At 31.4% G+C, this 17,863-nt stretch overlaps 1 long non-coding RNA gene across 1 annotated transcript in view; it reads left to right on the top strand.

Moving 5' to 3' along the window:
- The window catches only part of LOC115889703, a 126,534-nt gene extending 114,670 nt beyond the window's left edge, over nucleotides 1-11,864 (top strand). The window contains exon 6 of the long non-coding RNA XR_004051491.1: nucleotides 11,786-11,864. This is a non-coding gene — a long non-coding RNA (uncharacterized LOC115889703). The remainder of the gene's footprint in view (nucleotides 1-11,785) is intronic.
- Nucleotides 11,865-17,863: the final 5,999 nt, after the last annotated feature.

The raw sequence follows: 17,863 nt of genomic DNA, 5'->3' as shown, positions 1-17,863 counted from the left end.
ATCCGCAAAATTTCAAATCAAATTCAAATGTGTCAATTGAAACGTCAAACAGTACTGTCATAGATGGAAAAATGTAATTATGAACTGTTATAATGCCTGAATACATGGATAGAGCGTTGGAATTCTTTTTTAATCTTTTTAGTGATACCACCACCTTATTCAAAGTGGTAAAGGAGCTATTGTGGAAAAATGTGTCTATCGATATTTTTTTCTCGAAATGGACATCCCTAGACGGGTATGTATTTCATTGTGAAACGTTGTCCGTCGTGACGATGGAGGTGACAATTGATGCGTGGTGAGGTAGCGGCTAGTGGCCAATTGTGATCCAGTGTACTACACGCAGTACTACGTCTAGGAGAATTCCATCAGAATCAGACGTACTACGGCACTGGACGGGCGCTAAGGACATTCGACATCCTTTAAGATTGACTGAGGAATGCGGAAAGTGCGCGTGTGAACCATAAAGAAATAGAGGAATGTTGAGAGGGCCAGAAATATGGTGCGTTATGGATAAAGTGACCTTAAAAGAATACTATAAGGTATAGTCATTTTTTTATAGAATATATCACTGAATAAGAGTGATCAAAATAGGTATTTTAAAAAAACTAAAAGCTGGATATACAAGGTGAGTCTTAAATAAGTGCAAATATTTTTAGGGGTGATATATTTCGACTCCAGAAACACGTCTATGAGTTTTTTTTCGCGAAAAATACCTAATAGACTTGACTAAAATAATTTGCACTTATTTAAGACTCATCCTGTATTATAAGCCCATATAGGAGAACAGGGTAAGTTTTCCTCTTAAATTTATTAAAATAAAATATACTACTATTTTCAAACGTACCTCATTGTATATTGGATACCTTCTAATAAGCATTTCTACGGATTAAAACTTTGTTTATGATACCTTAATTTTTATTATCAAAACTTATTACGAGCACGTTAACTAACCAATATTTTTTAATATAGAAAGAATAAATCCGTGTGTTTCTCATCTCGTTTTAATTAGTGTCACATTGTTATGCAGAACGAATTTTTAGTATGTTAATGCTAGTGATGAATTAATAATATTCCAATTTCTTAAATGTATTGTTAACCAAACAAGCTAAATCATATTAGCCGACTAATTCAATGATTTTTGATCGCTCCGTATATTTAAACTCCTATAACTGTCTTATTCAATATTTAAAAGAATTGAAAAAATACCAGATCAGAAAAGTACTGAACACTTTAAAAAATACTTTATTATTGAAATAATACAAAATATAGATCTAAAAAATATACAAAGAACAACCAATAAAAGCGTTAATGATAATATGGATTATGAACAAAATACACTCAGATGCAAAAAAAACGCAACGGAGAAAATTTTGGCAAATTTAAAGTGTTATATTTTTGTTATTTTTAGCCCTATTTCCATGATTTTTTTAACAAGCTGTATATAATTATGAAATAGAGAAAGGAGACCATCTACCCATATTAAAAGATGAAGTCATCAAAGCAATCAGAGAAACGAAAAGCAATAAGGCACCTGGCGAAGATCAAATAACAGCAGAGCACTTCAAACACATAAGCGATAATGCCATCAAAATTCTGACCCAATTTTTCAATAAAGTATATGAAACTGGAACAATCCCCGAAGACTGGGTAACATCTACCTTCATAGCCTTACCCAAAAAGAATAAAGCGAAGAAATGCGAAGACCACAGAACAATATGTCTGATGAGCCACGCAGCGAAAATCTTTATGCGAATAATATTCAATAGAGTATACAGCAAATGTGATGATTTCTTTACTAGATCACAATACGGTTTTAGAAGGGGGACAGGAACAAGAGAAGCCATCCTGAGTTTAACGTTAATAGAGAGGTACATGGAAGTCCAAAGGAAGCTGTACGTATGTTACGTTGACTACAAAAAGCGTTCGATCGAATACAGCACGAAAAATTAGTAGAAGTTTTCACTGAAGTAGGCTTGAATGAGAGAGATATTATCATTATAAGGAACACATACTGGAATCACAAAGGTTGTGTCAGAACAGAAAAAGGAAATACAAGATACGTAGACATACAAAGAGGTGTTAGACAGGGATGCATATTGTCACCATTATTGTTTAACGTTTATGCCGAATATATAATCCGAAAATCTCTTCAAAATTGTCCAGAAGGGGCTAAAATAAATGGAAAAATTGTAAACAATATAAGATATGCAGACGACACCGTGGTATTAGCAGAATCCGAAGACCAGCTGCAAACCCTAATGGACAAACTGACAGAAGAAAGTATCAGAGATCTAGACTCTAGAGATTAACACCGCCAAGACAAAAACTATGATTTTCGACAGACATCCACAAGACAATGAAAATACCGACATAATGGTAAACGACGTCCATATAGAAACCACGCGGAGTTATATTTACTTGGGCAGGGAATTAAACAGCCAGCTAGACCACTCTAAAGAAATCAGAAGAAGAATAGAAATAGCTAGGGCTGGTTTCCTCAACATGCGGAAGTTTTTGTGCTATCCCAGAATAGGTATACCAATGAGGCTAAGAATATTAAAATGTTATATATGGCCCCTACTTCAATATGGATGCGAAACTTGGACGCTAAAACAAGAAGACATCAAACGCCTTAATGCTTTTGAAATGTGGATGTATCGTCGGATTCTGAGGATAAGTTGGACCTCCAGAACAACAAATTGTGAAGTTTTAGACAGAATGAAAACTCGTCCACACCTAACAGGCACAATTAAAATCAAAAAGACTTCCTACCTTGGACATATAATGCGGCACTCAGAATATGAAGAAATACAGCTCATAATAGAAGGAAAAATCGATGGAAAACGTAGCATTCTTATTCACCGAGCTCTGGACAGAGAGTCATACGCCATATTAATCGCCAACCTCAACAGAGAAGGCACCTAGGAGGAGGAGGATATAATTATATTCCTTTTATTGGTAAACTCAGTTTTATAAACTTTAGTATTTGGCATATTATACAAGGTTAATCGAGGCGTTGTTTTTTTTTACCATAAATTTAAAACACCCTGTGCAATAATTTCGTCCGTTAATTTTCCTAAAATATAATTTTGCGGTCAGAACCATGTCTTATGAACATTTTGTTTTTTGGATGATGTCAATACATGCCTTGGTTAATTTTTAAGACGAAATCAGCTTCCTACCAACAATTCGAAATTTGTTCAATTATCATTTCTTTTTTGAAGTTATTTTTCAATGTGACAAGGCGGCTTTGGTGATTATTGTGAACTATATACTACTGTGAACTGCCCATCATGTTCGGCGTTTAGCAAATGCTTGGCATAATGGTTAGAGGTTGCGAAGCAGTACCAGTTTCATTAAAAAATGGACTTCGCTTGGTCCTTAAAGAAGAATGGAAAAACAACGAAATATGATACATGCAGCCTCAATGACAGTATGAACGGACGTATATAGTCAGTTATAGCACCCAAGGGCGGCAATACAAAGTATTAGGGTATTTTTTACATTTTTTTTCTGTGTGTATGAGTTGTATGTATTGGGTATTACAGATGTTTTCTTTAATATCGTTAGTTCTGTTATCGTTATTAATGTTTATTAAAACCCGGACTGTACCGTTAATATTTGTTTACGTTTTCTTTTAATTTAGCATAGAGTATCCAATACAGTGTAATATGACGTTACGACAATAGTCATCAAAACCGTCACGTCATATTAAAAAATTACATCAAAATATAAATACAATTAAAAAAATTGCAAATTGATCGTTATCAGTTCATTTCGCTCTTCTAAATTCACCAAAGCATGTATTGACATTAATCAAAAAACAAATTGCTCAGGAATCATGGTTCTGACCGTAAAATAATATTTTAGGAAAATTTACAGCCGAAATTATTGCACAGGGTGTTTTAAAGTTAGGATAAAAAACAACTCCTCGATTAACCCTGTATAATATACCAAATACTAAAGTTTATAAAAAGCTGAGTTTACGAATTAAAGTTGATATAACTATATACAGCTTGGTAAAAAATACATGAAAATAGGGCTAAAAATAGCAAAAATATAACACTTTAAATTTGACCAAAAATGTCTCCTTTGCGTTTTTTTGCATCTGAGTGTGTATGAGAAAACGTTGATTAAAAATGAAAATCTTAGATTATACTTTTAAGTGTTTAAAAAAAATTATTTTCCATGCCGAGCAGTGTTGAAATGAAACCCGTGACTCTGCATGAAATTGCACTCTGATGCATATACACACCAGAGTTATTATAGATGACAGTTCGACGATTGTTTATTTGCTTAATTGTATCTGTAACAATTATTACTATTAGCATTTATGCGATGTTGATGATGACGTACTTGTATATATTATGGGTGGTCGCAAATCTTTTAAAGTGAAACGTGTAAGCTCTTTAAACCTCTGTTTTTTATTTACATTTGAAATTACGATTACTGCTAAGATTTTTTTAACAATTGATTTTTATTATTTCTATTGTATTTGGTTCTTTCTTTATTCGATATTAAATAGTATGTAATATTTGTTTTATTTATAAAAACATTATGTGTTGATGACTTACTCACTTTTTAAAATTTTATAACTGACACCCTGTGCGCCACCCTGTATATGAGAATTCATTTACGGCCTTCTCTTAAGGCTAACTCCGTTAAAAAATAAAAAAGAATACAGGCCAAAAGTAAATCACGTCTAGGGCTTGACCTTGCAAAATTATCATCGATAGCCATTTCCCAGCCGTTTTTGACGCCGTTTTTTTATCGTATGGTAATTATATTAATACATACATATTTTATCTTTTTATTTATATTTATACTACATACAGAAAAGTCCAGAGACTTCGAGACATACGAAAATCAAGTCCATTTAGCGTGTGTCCAAATTTTGACAAGTTTTAAAAATGACAGTTTTGTTTAGACTGACGTTTAATTTCACCTGACCTCTCGGTGAATGATTTCTTTTTATGGGGGTACATAAAACATAAAATTTAAGGCCATGAAGAAATTCAAAACTTGAAGCAGTGGCAGAAAATATTTAATGCCTTTGACACTGTCACCCCTGATATGTTATCCAATGTGAAGAGAGAGGGGATTTTATGATCGTTTAGGTTATTGTTTAATGCAAGAGGGAGGCACACACATTTTTGAACAATTTTTGTAATTTTCCAAATTTCATTATCCTGTTTTTTTACCGTTTACCCATTACCTACCTTGACGAACATGTGACAACAAAGGACCTTTCCAGGACCACAAATATTTTGATTGAGAGATTTGTTACTTTTATTTTTTTTTTGGATTAAAAAAACAAAAGTTTTTAATATAATACCAATTTAAAAGTGTTTTAGTAGTTTTAATACACACTATGATATAAATTTTATTATTATTATAATGTACATTATTAATACTATTATTCATTCGAAATGGCATTAAGGCCCAACGGCACCAATGATTTAAATTTTTCTTAAAGATAAGTAGAGCTTAGAATGAGCTGTATTTATATTTACTTTAATATTCACCTTAAATGAGGGAATTTGACTGATACAATTTTTGAATTTGAATTGTTTTTAATTATTCTAACAATTTTAGTTCAATTTTTAATAAAATTTATTTAATATTAATAGAAATCCAAGAGATTTGAAACCTCTTTTAGCGATTTATAACATTCTCAAATGAATTACAGGTGCCCTTATTTTCAATGAAAACCACACATCTTTTTTCATAGTCGCTGCAGTTGCTATAGCTATAAAAAAACTAATTTTTTAAGGTGTGAAAATTGCGACACGCTTCAAATGGACTTGATTTTTCCTATGTCTCGAAGTCTGTGGACCTTTCTGGTATATTGAAATAATTATACCTAGTAATCCGCACATATCTATTAGGAAAATTATAAAAAGTTGCAAAAAAATATAAGTTGTATTGCTTAAAGGTAAAAGTAATGCAAATCTGTTATTGCCTAGAAAATTCCTTAAACTATTGAATATTATTATTTAAAATACTTTTGCTCTCTTCGTATGGCTAAAATATCAAATATCAAGTAATAATCAAGCATATATTATTATCATTCATTATCGTATCAGTTCCGAGAACGAATTTTTAATCCCGTTTCTAGCTGGAAAAATCGAAAATGCCAATGTATAAATGGCCCTTGCGGTATTACCGCCTAACAATTTGTATGCAAAACTACGTGTTAACGCCGTAGCTAGCCTTATATCTATTAATCGTTTAATTGGAACAGCTTACATCACGTGTACCGTACGTAATATCAAAAAGTTCCCTTGAATTAAACACCATTCTAAGTACTAAACTATTTAAAATGTAGGTTATTTGGAAAAAATGTGTGGAATGCGGTCTTATATAGGCGTTGACTAGGAGAAACGATGATTCAATTGGTGGGAAAATAGCTATTTTTAGTATAATTGAAGAGGACATGATACCACAATTGAATCATCATTTAGAATATTTATTTTATTTTATTTTCCACATTATATGGTAGGGTTTCCAAACCGGGATCCCGGTGTATGTTTATCTCCGAAATATCGACATTAAATCCCGGGATCCTGAAAATCTCGAAAAATTTATATGCCCAATCTAGAATGATTCGACTTTATACACTTCAAAGACTTATGTCTTTCAAAGGTCATATTTCATTTATACTAAGCAGAACGTCAATATCTAAAATTTATATTTGCGTGTTTGCTATATTTTTTTTTCAACAAGAATTGTATTTCTTTTACTTACTAAATATTAATGGTTACCGGGACACCCTCGGTATTATTTTACTTTGTTTGATAGAAAATGACACTCTGAATAAAATTACATATCATATTATACCAACTTTTGACATTTTTGTTTAAAAAAAATTGTATTTTAAATTTCAATCTAGAGTGCCATGGCTGTATTAAAAACACTAATTTTTAATCAAGGAGCCTAAGAAAAATAGATTTCATCGTCTAATATTTTTCGTATCTTGTCCTAGCCGGTTAACATTTGCCCAAATCGTATTTTTAATCATATAACACAATTTTTTCAAATAGAACGAGGGTGGCTCATTAGCATATTTGTAAAAAGCATTTTTTACGAATAATTTGTTACCACACACTTGGTATTTCGAGCCAAATTGTCGTTATGAACCGCATGTTACAATTTCAAATAAACCATATGAGAAAATGTCAAAAGTTGACATGTGTTATGTCATTCTATTCAGAGTGTCATTTTCTATCGAATAAAGTAAAAAAACCGAGGGTCGTGCCATTTAAAAATCAAAAGTTGTAGTCATTTCCGGTGAAACAGGAAGTGACAAAAAAGTATTGAATATGTCAATCAATCCTAATTTATGTCATAAACTAACATACCAAATACCTGGAATGGGAATCTTGCAACGGTCTAAGACACTCGAAGAAGTTTCTGAGGGCTTACGATCAAGAAAAATTACAGATTTTCCTGGGTTTAAGTAAGAACAATCTTCAATTGTCATAACGATCAATTGTCACGGGTTTTTAACAGGACACGGTCTCCTCAATGAACACCTCAGTAGATTGAAACTAAGAAGAAACGGCGAATGCAGATTCTGTGGGGAAAATGGGGAAACACCAGTACACCTCATCACTGAGTGCGCCGAGACGACAACCATTCGTGCCATGAACTTTGGTACGACTGATATTGGAGATGGAGAACTACCCTCTATAAAACCGTCCCAGATACTGGCTTTTGTCAAAGCCCTGGAACTGTATGATGAGTTATAACTCAAGAAAGGGGGACACAATAGATCTGTAAGGTCGCAGTGATTAACCCCCTCCCACTCATTCTAACATACCAAATCTCGTTTTTTTATCTGAAAAAATAAAAAAGTTATAGGGGGTGAGCCACTTTTGAGACGCACCCTGTATGTAGCTGAATTAATTTTTATTAAGTATTTCTTTAGATTAAATTTCTCATTCTGATAGTCCATCCCGGGATTACAAAACTGGATCCCGATCCCGAAAATTGGAAACCATATGCATATATAATGTTTACCTTACATTTAGTGGGTAGGTTAGGTACCGACTTTCTAAAATTTTGAAATTATCGTCATCCATTTCTCGAAGCAATTGTGACACAACAGTTTTTACACCTTGTAACTTCGTTGTGAATAAAGTAAGAATTTTAATTCAAGGATCAAGAGGACTATACTATATAACTAAAAATTATACCTTACAGTTTATAAATCATCAAATTTCTAAGGTACTTTTAGAAGTCTCACAATCTTCAAATTTCGAAATTTAGTTACCGTTTAGTCTACAAAGAAAGGAAAATATGAAAAATCTTAAAAATTTTATTCATTAAATGAAAACTATCGAATTAAAATTCAAGTATCTAGCCGCTATTCCTATAAGTGATTATCCAGTTGACACGAAGTTAAACGAATGAGTTTTAACTGCTCTAGTTTCAATTTTTTTTAGTGAATATTTGTTTTCTTTTAATTTTGACTGCTTTGAATGTTTCGATTTTAAAATTGAATGTCTCATTCTCTTTGCTGAAAAATATCGTATTTTAAATATCAAGCTAGAATGGACTTTGTTAAAAACACTAATTTTTAATCAAGATGCCTTAGAAAATTGAGTTGATTTGAATGTTTTTCGTGTCTTGTTCTGGCCGGTTAAAATATGCCCAAATCGTGATTTTAGTCATAACTCAATTTTTTCAAATGAAACGAGGGTAGCTCATTAGCATATTTGGAAAAAGCATTTTTTTACGAATAATTTGGTACCCCACACTTGGTATTTTGAGTCAAATTGTTACATTTATAGTCGTGACACTCTAAATTGAAAGTTAAAATGCTATTTTTTTAATTGTAAATGTCAAAAGTTGACAGATGTCATTCTATTCAGAATGTCACTATCAAATAAAGTAAAAAAATACTGATAGTACATATAATTTAAAAATCAAAAGTTGTAGTCATTTCCAGTGAAACAGGAAGTAATCGAATTCAACTTTTTGTCATATACTAACAAACCAATTTTTTTTTATCTGAAAAAAATAAAAAAGTTTAGTAGTGAGCCACTTTTTAGAAATCAGTTGGTATTTCCTCTAGCTTATATCGAACGAAATATCATTCAATACTGACGATATTTCCTGTTAAACATCGCGAACTTTTTGAACAGAACCCGTATAGTTAAGTTACTCTTCGATCTCAAATATTTGCGTAAGGCCGTATACACGGAGAAAGACATTCCTCGCATTCTTCGACTTATCTTTGAACAAGGGACAAGTTCTCGACCAGTAATACGAGTCTATATGTGCATGTGTACTAGTTCTGCGATTATGCAACATTGTAAGGTCGAGACATACACACACATGTACACGGACGACCAGTTCTGGTCAAGCATTCTTCACGTGCTTATTGAAATTTCTCGTTAGTTTTAATCAGCAGGAAATGGGGAATGTTTTAAATATACGTTTTATTATTTATTTACTTTATTCTGTTTTTATTTAGTATTTGTGTTCTGAATATCTTGTATAGTTATTGAAGGAATTTATTATTTTAGAGTTTTTTTAGAAAAACATTAGCAATTTGCTAAAAATTTTTGATCGATAATTTATTTTAATAACAGTACCGAATATCAATCATTAATACCGTATGATCGAATAAAAACGGCGTCAGCGATGGCTATGAAATGACGATCGATGACATTTCCCATATAATTTTACATATAAAATAAGAGCGATCTTCATTTCATAGCCATCGCTGACGCCGTTTTTATTCGATCATACGGTACTAAAATTGTCTAACACAGTATTGCTAACTATTTCAATTGTTCTTCATCGCGCCGGGGGTTAAAACAAGTTAATGTCAGAATTAAACAATCAGACCATTATGACAGATTTATAGCTGTTAACATTATTAACACATTCTCATTTTTACTATTAAAAAATTAACATAATGTTATAGAGATGTGAAAAGTACTGGCAAAGTTTAGAGAATATTTTTATTCTGTAAACTTTGGTACTGGGCTCTTATCAAAAAACTAATATCTAAAATCTGAGGACTAATTTCTTTCCCCAAAATTGATCTCTATAGGCTACATTCTCCAGTCCTATCCTTTTTAAAAAGCTTAACAACTTGGTGACCGAACTCTCCATGTAGCTCTTGTCAATGGTCTATAACACAAACTACAAACATCCTCACATTTGCCAGTGTTGTTGCCCAGCTACAAAAAAAATTAAAATTTCGTTTTTTTTTTCTATCCTTCGTTCTTCGTAACTCTGTCTGATATCAATAATATCAACATCTCCGTGCCATGGTCAACTACTTACTCCATCATTTTAGAGACTGTTTGGTTTGGTAAAAAACTGTACTTACCCAAATTAATTAAAGTTCCACTAATTATACTTAAATTCCTTTTGTTTTTAGCTGACATCAATGTCATTTAAAGAACTAAAAGCCAGAGAAACCAAGACTCCCTATTATCTATATTTTAATTCTCCGATATGATTAACCTCTTAAAATTTCATAAACATTTAATTTTCATTATCGGGACAAACATTAATGAATTAATCATGCGCCTTCTTATTCATTCTTAATAAACAACAAACAATGCGGATATTTCTTTTATGAGAGTTCAAATCTCAATCTCCAGTGTGTGTGTAATGGCAATCACTTGCTTCCATTCAGAAATTATATAGACTTTTGTTGGTTCTGGGAATCACTAGCTAGCAAATCAATAAATGCACCAGGATAAAACTGAAATAGATTTAGTCAGAAACGATACATTAACAAGATTAGTGACCAGCTCATAGTTATTTAAGTAAGTAAACAGCTACCAATTTTAACTAAAGTTTTTATTTTGTATTTATTGAAGAATATCTTCATATATTACATTTATTTTATATCTTCATTTATTTAATCTATATTTAGAAGATGATTGAGTTTAAACATATTCTTCTCTAATGATTTGCATAAAAATTGTCTATTGTTTTACGAAGCAATTGTACAATGTAATAAATAAAACATATAGTGGATGCAGTGGTCCTAAAACAATTTTTGTCAATTGTGAAACAATTTAAATCTATATGTATATGTCGCACCTCAATGTAATTGTCCGTTTCATGAAATGGATATCCACTTTGTGAACTGGTTAGGTTAGGTTCGCGAACTGGTTAGGTTTCAGTTCGCGAAGTGGATATCCATTTCATGAAACGGACAATTACACTAAGTGGGTGCGACATATATACTACATTATAAATAAAACAAGAATGGCTGGACCGCTTTTACTCTGATCTCTGATTCTTATAACTCTCTTATTCTTAATAACTATTCAAATATCGAAAAAAATTCACGAATAGAAAAATATACAGAAAATTAATTTTTAAACAAATTAAGTTTGGAACTTGCCCTCTTCTGCTATTAACAGCTCTCACCTCAAGCAGGCTTATTTCTTATTTGTAATAATTGATGTCCACCGTAAATCGGTAATATGCTGGAAATTATAGAATACAAATTGAACGGAAAATAGTGGAAGAATAGCATATTCAAATCTATAGAGATATTAAAATATGTAGAAAATACTTGAATAGAAATGTAAAGAAAAACATAGAAAACAAGTGACAATAACTGTCAATTCGATTGGTCTTAGTAATTTCTAAGATCATTTGGCCAATCAAATTCGCACCACCAAGATCCTCTCATCTGGCGTTTTGATAAAATAGTTTAATATCTAGATCTAGATTTATTTTTATCAGATTATATTTATTTTATACGTTATAGGCATTTGACTAAATATAGTCTGTTTTGTTTCAGATAATTCTCCTTCTAGCGTACGAATCCAGGGATGCCATAGATTCGCATTTTTATCAATCATCTAGAGACCCATTGATTAACGTAAGTATGTTTATCATTATTTTATGAATGACTCACGCTAAATGTAATTAGTTCATCTATTTGTTACTACTAATAATAAATAAAGACAATATCAAAAATTCCATTGCTCACAATAATAGATATTAATAACAACTGAATATAGAAAATGGATAAATAAATTCTGACATAGGTTATTAAAAAGGGATTTTAGCTTTAAAAATTTGATTTTATAAAAAATAATAAGGCAGTTTAACTACATTTTCCTACCAAGTATATATGTTTTTGTATTTTTTAACGACATTGACCTGCACAAACCAAACGGACACATAGTTTCATTGTAGTGGGCCGTTTTTGATGATTTGTTGATGTGTAGCTAAATTACTTGATTTTTAGCTTCTTATATAAAAAATGTAATTATTCATCTGTTTGTTATACCAGGAAAAATAGTTGCTAAGAGCAACCGCAAACAAGAACAGAGAGAATTTTCTCTTGTCAGAGACAGAATCTTCAAAAATTATAAAATCTTTTAAAATCTAAACCGCCCTCGTTGAAAAAATACCCGAAAAGTGTTTAAAGCGTCCATTTTCAAAATAATTATTGCTATCTTGTGAGTTTAATTTAAATTTTATTTACGCAAACCCGGGATAATTTTGAAAAAGTGGTATTAAAAAACCTAAAAAGCTGTGTGAACTGTGAACTGCAAAAACCATCGTGGCATAACGTCAGTTTCCAATGTTCCAAGCATACATGTCCTTATATAAAATAAAATTTCTTATATGCAACAAACGGTATTTTATTTATAAAATTTAAAGAAAATAATAATAAATTTGAATAAACAATATTTGGCGACATAATTCCGGAAAAAGCCGAGCCGTTCCGAAATTATCAAAAGCTTTGGATCGCGACCGTTGTAAGAACAGCGCCAAATAATATTTACATTATCCTTATAGGCACTTTCCAATCTAAACTTGTTTCATTTATCTTTGTTTTAAAGTCACTGTCATTAAAAATGTATAGATACTCTATTATCGTTTATAGGCAGGTCATAATTTAAATATTAAAGAGAATTAAAAAAATGTTCATGAAAAGTCTACAATTTGATATCACACAATGTTTTCAATTGCAGTTGCTTATTCTACAGAGTATTAAAAAAAACAATAAAAAATCCTTAGTTCCTTTACAGTCCTGCATATCGTCGGCTTTATGACGAAAAGGCGTATCTAGATTTTTGCTACTTTTCAGGAGAGCAATTTAAAGAAAATCACTTACTTTATTTGGCCAATAAATGTAAAGTCTTTAATTTTTTAATAGTGTTTTTGTATTAACACTTAAACGGAGACATTGAGGAAATGCTCTGAAGAAAAATTGAGCGTAAATTCTAATAAAGTATTTATTTTTAGTTGTTTAATAGAGATAGGCCTTTTTGTTATGATAATAATAAATTTATTTCCGAACGAATAGTATACATACGCCCATGTAAAATAAATTTAAAAATGACGGTAAAGTGTTCTTAATAAGAAAAAAAAATAATACAATATTCACATTATGGAATACTTACAAGAAAATATAACACATACATACAAGAAAAAATCTGGAAATCACCAAAAAATCAGAAACAAATATTTTTAAATACTTTTATTCGCCTTGGATTAGATCAACTGAAAACAAAGACAATTTTCATTCCAGAAGCAAAGACAATAATCAATTAAAATACTCTTACCTATCTTATTTTAATAATATTGTTTTTTATACAAAAATGCATTTTTTAACTAATATATTTTTAGTAATTATTTACTTAATTGAGGGCATTTAAACTCACGGTCCATTTAATAAAACCAAACTAAACAAAAACAAAACATGTTTCTTCATTCGTTTTTTTATACAAATAACTGTGGAGTAACAATTTCTATTTTCCCTGTTCAATGATAACAAATTCGGCTTCCATTCTACGTGTTTATGCTGGATGTATGTAGGTATGTATGGATGCTGGATGATGATAGGCACGCTGGATGATGATAGGCACAATAAATAATTTTTTTCAAAAATTGGCAGGGATGACAATGCCAATGGCCTGACAATGATAATGAGATAATAATTATTGTATTTTTCGGGCAAGTTTTTGGTTCGCTAAAATGTTCTTAGAGAAATTATGATTTCGGGAAATTGTTCATTAGGGCAATTTTAGTTTCGTTGTTTTGCTTTCCATCAAAATTTTCCTTTTATTCGGTCATTTATTCTCGGACAATTTTTTGCATACCCGATACAGCTATGTGCAGTCTAGCTCATTCTAACAATGGTTTTTGGCAAGAAACAGACTCTAAAATCACACTGTAAAAGAGAGCTGCTGCCATGATAGAAGTTTTATTTTGTCCCAAGCAACCGTCACAAAATAATTAGGTAGAATGGTGTGATTTTCTCTCGCATGCATTTTCATAACTTAAAACAAAAGGACCTATCTCAAATTCCATCTTTCTTGTAGTATAACAATTGGTATAACAATAATTGATATAACAAAGAGCCCTATCTCAACATACGTCTCTTCGTCATAACGAAGAATTGTAGTATTTGAGATGGTGCAAATTTTGAAACTAATATAAAATGAAAAAGGTACAATATTGAAATGCGCAAATTCGCTATGAAATATGACCCATTGGGCATGTCATGACGTTGATATCTCAAAATCGCCAAAAATCGAGATACGCCTTTTCGTCATAAACCCGATGATATGATATAAGAACCAATTATTTAAAAATGGCAATAAGTCTAGGGTTGCCAACCGTCCTCTATTTCAGTGTACAGTTCTCTTTTTGATCGTACTGTTTGTTCTCTTTTCTTTGTACGTATTGAAAAAGTCCTTTTTCATTTACTGTTTTTAAACATTCATCGCCACAAATTTAGCTACTCCTACTCGTCGAGAAAAGAAAATTTACGTACAAGAAATATGTGTGGAAGCGATAAACATATTCTAGTTTTTTTTTCAGTTTGCTTACAGTTTATAGAAAATCGTTTGTTAACAAGTTTTCAGTATAAATATATTTAAGAAAGTCAATCAACCTCATAACGTTTACATAATTTTTGGTTAAATTCTTGTCAACATATGAACCAGGTCTATCGTCCTAGGCTGTCGTTCTCTATTTTTTATTTTGAAATTCAGCAACCCTAAATAAGTCAGTTAGTTAAAAACATATCAAGCAGAGAATTCAAACTTCTTGATATTATTGGAAATTATTATTTTAGAAAATTTTAAACTTTCGAATGTATTTGGTACACCATATAAAAAACCATTCATCACTCGGGAATTCCACAGCAATAATATGCAATTGTGCATCATTGACGTCACTGCCGATATCTGTGGATGTGTTTTATGAATGACAGAGACGGGCGGGTCATGTGAACGCAGCTTTAATATCATCGATGATTCGCCTGCTCCAATACACATACAACAAAATGCAAATTACTATTGTATAAGAGCTATAGCAACATATTTTTCTTATTACTAATTTGCTTTATAATGGTGATTTGATATTCGTGACATCAAAAAAGTGACGTGTCCTGTTTTTGTGATACGTGATACTACGATTTCTATGGAAATGAATAGAAAAAAACAAAATGTTTCGGGAAATTGTGTAAATGGATGCAACTAAGAACTATATATTGTTTAGTAGAGTTTGCTAAAAAATTAGTTGGTTTATTAGTGCTACAGGTTCATAACAGACATCTGTTATTTTTAAAGAGATACCGTAACATAGTGAGAAGATAACACAAACTGCAAGTATTATTGATTTGGGATAGATGTAAATCTTATATTATTTATATTCTACTATAATTTGGTACTCGTATCATTCATAAAACATACACTTAAAAATAAGAAAATACTTTTAGAAAAACTTTATGTTAAAATAGTTAATGGCATATTCTGTACTTTGCTATAAACAAAAATCTATTATGCTTTATTTACCGCCACATCATCCAATACTGACATTTTCAACTAACTTTTTAAAATTTTAAATGTTGCGTTGTCTGCCTTTACTTTTCTCTTCGATTTCTTTCATCTATTTTTCTCACTGGCTTTTCTCATTCGTGTTCTTCGCCCATTTCCCTTGCTTCTGGTCTTTCTGTCAGTTTCTTTAAGTTCTGGAAGATATCAGTATTAAAACAGACTTTGTTATTATTACTTTTTGAAAACATTTTTGGCAAGGACAAACAAAATTCAAAAAATGATAAAAGATGTTTATGTTTACTGGTTTTGAAGGTTTGCACGTTAAAATAAAAAATGAAAAATTATGATAATTTCCTACATTTCTTAATTTTTAAAATAAAATATTGTACATACTTGCTTTTCTATGCAATATGTTATAAATAAATTAATACATAAGTTATGTCCCCACGGGCGTAAAGCTCGTGAGATGGAAGATTTCCAACAACGACTACTGCAGAGAATGCGGAGAGGAAGAAGAAAACATAGAACACCTGCTGTGACACTGTCCGGCACTAGAATACCAACGCTTTAAAACTTTAGGGCAAAGTTTTTTGGAGGAACTAGAGGAAGCAGCACAAGCCAACATCAACGACATCGGGAACTTTGCAAAGAGTGCTTTAACGCAAAGAAAGAATGAAAGGAAAGTTTGATACAACAATACAGGGGTATCGCAATGGGCCCAAGGCCTCCGAGTGAGGGATCAAACATGATCCCAAACCTCAGTAACCTAACCTGACCTAACCTAGGTAAAAAGTTTCAATTATTTAAGAATTAGAGAAACATCGAGCAGCAGAAGTATAACGACTGAAGTAAACACTCGGATTAAAAAAGTCTCAAGAATATCAGGGTGTTTACGTGACATAATTTAGAGAAATACAGTACAGAGAGTAAGACGCGAATTTTATAAGACCTGTATAAGAGCCGTACTGACTTACGCTGCTGAAACAAGAGCAGGAACATCAGAAACAAAAAGGAAAAGAGAGCAATGGAAATGGAAATATTACGAACAATTAAAGGTACCACATTGCTGGAGAGAATACGCAACACAGACACACTAAGGTACTTGGAAGTCAGTGACAGGACGTTGTCAGATGAGCAAGAGTAAGGCACCGCTGTTACGCTGTTATGTTGCTACATAGACAAGATGGCTCCAAAAGTTTTCAGTACTGTCTCAAGTTTGAAAATATTGTTCAGTAGAGTTAACCTTCCTACTCTCACTAAGCGTAGTCACTAAGAATACATACTATACATTGTCAGTATTCTATCTATCATTGTCACTACAATCAGTAAAATCTGTTTTGTAATGAGTTTCTTAATTATGATCAATACAATTAATGATGAAAGTCTGTTCAACGATTCAGAGAATATTTTAAGAGACGACATCCAAATAATGACAGCAAATATAATATATCTGTAAATTAAAATGGCAACCCATAACTGTCACTATCAAGAATCATTTCGTTAGGCAGAATTTATAGATACAAGGTGGCCCAGTGTTCCAAACAAGATTTTTAGCATGTTTTTGGAAAGTTTGACTCCAATCATTTTTTGCAAAACGTGCGGAACATTGTATCGCACCTTTTAAAAATATTTTCACGCATATACAGGGCGAAATATATGTTTATAATAAAGTTTTTTTTTAATGAATACAGTGGAATTCCCATAAAATTACCATTTTCAACAGAATATAATGAATCTATACCAAGCAATTTTTCAAATATAATAATTTTTAGATTAAATTTTTACAGATTTAAAGTTCTCTGTAAGAATTGAAAGCAAATGTTTTTCATAACTAATTAACTGAAATAGGTAGACTAAATTGTTTGATATATACAGGGTGAATAAAACTAGATCTGATGCTTTTCTCCACTATTTCCAATGGAACACTAAGTATTTTACATATAAGTCAACATAGATTTTATCCAACTATGTTTTTTTTGAGCACTTTTTATACCTAAAATTGATATTTATTGAGTAGTGGTTTTTTGAAAATATAAAATATATAATATAAATTATATAAAATAATGATCTGGCCTGAC

This window comes from Sitophilus oryzae, unplaced genomic scaffold, assembly GCF_002938485.1.
Source record: "Sitophilus oryzae breed Bouriz unplaced genomic scaffold, Soryzae_2.0 scaffold_829_pilon_pilon, whole genome shotgun sequence".
Classification (NCBI taxonomy): domain Eukaryota; kingdom Metazoa; phylum Arthropoda; class Insecta; order Coleoptera; family Curculionidae; genus Sitophilus; species Sitophilus oryzae.
Note: the sequence above shows the minus strand (reverse complement) of the source record. Positions and strands in the feature narration are given on the sequence as shown.